The following is a 1,456-nucleotide window of genomic DNA, read 5'->3' as shown; positions in this document are numbered from 1 at the left end:
TATTGTCCATTTTGCCTATTTTGAGAGTTTATGTAAATGGAATCATGCACTATGTATTTCTTTGTGTATGGCTTCTTTCACTCAATACGTTTGTGAGATTCGCCTGTGATGCCACGTGTGGTTGTAGTTCACCCATTTTCATTGCCGTGGTGCATTATGTGAGGACTCCATGATCCACTTGTGGGCTTCCCTGGTGGATCAGATGGCAAAGAATCTGCAGGAGACCTGGGTTCAATCCCCTAGCTTTCCAGAGTGGCTGAACCCATGGAGAAGGGAAAGGCAACCCACTGAAATATTCTTGCCTGGAGAATTTCATGGCCAGAGGAGCCTGGTGGGCTACAGTCCATGGACACAGCTGAGTGACTAAAACTTTCACTTTCGCTTTTCATGATCTACTTACACAGCTCATCGTTGATGGGCATTGGGACTGTATCTAGTTGTTGGTTATTATGAATGTTCTTGTAAATATCTGTTGGCACGCCTGAGCATGAAATTGGGGTTATATAGATCTAGAAGTGGGCTTCCCTGGTGGCTCAGATGGTAAAGCGTCTGTCTGCAATGCTGGAGACTGGGTTTGATCCCTGGGTCAGGTAGATCCCCTGCAGAAGGAAATGGCAACCTATTCCAGTACCCTTGCCTGGAAAATCCCATGGACAGAAGAGCCTAGTAGGCTACAGTCCATGGGATCACAAAGAGTTGGACACGACTGAGCGACTTTACTTTCTCTTTTCACTTTCATATCTAGAAGTAGACCTCTAGATCATGGGTTTTGCATATTTCAGCTTAACTGAAACTCCCTAATAGTTTCCCAGAGTGACTGAACCCATTTGTGCACCCATCTTCAGTCTGCAAAAGTTCTTGTGGCTCCACATTTTCTTAGGTTTTTAAAAAAATTATCCCCCATGATACAGCCATGTTTGTTTCCATGTTGAAAAATGTTATACATTTTTTGCCAGAAAGGGAAAATTGACCTTTCTGGAAGATGTACCAAGTTTATCCTGTGGCTTCACCTGTCCCAAAGCAGAGGAGCTCAACCAAACTGACCTCTTAGAGGTTCTTTAACCAGAGTCATTACCTTCTAGCCTTTCACCAACTTTCTTATTCAGAGCCCAGCTTCCCTCCTCTGTCTGTGAGGAGGACCCACTGCTGACCTTCAATTTATTTTTCCAAGACAGTTCTTATCTGAATAATCTTATTTTGATCACACATTCCTCTCTCTGTCACTTAGATTTGCCTCCAAGTCCTTTCAAGGAAACGGACCATATACTCCTTTAATATATACCTTCATCACCTGCAGGAATTCTTGGGACCCCATGGGGAGCCATCAGGATTTGCTAATGGACTGCCCGGCTTAGTGTAGCTTAAATTCCATCTTTATACGATAGTTTAAGTGATTTAATGAGTGGCTGTCACTGACAAGGCACTTGGGGACTGTGCATAAAATGACACAATAGTA

Source organism: Capricornis sumatraensis, chromosome 7, assembly GCF_032405125.1.
Source record: "Capricornis sumatraensis isolate serow.1 chromosome 7, serow.2, whole genome shotgun sequence".
NCBI classification, from domain to species: Eukaryota; Metazoa; Chordata; class Mammalia; order Artiodactyla; family Bovidae; genus Capricornis; species Capricornis sumatraensis.
Note: the sequence above shows the minus strand (reverse complement) of the source record.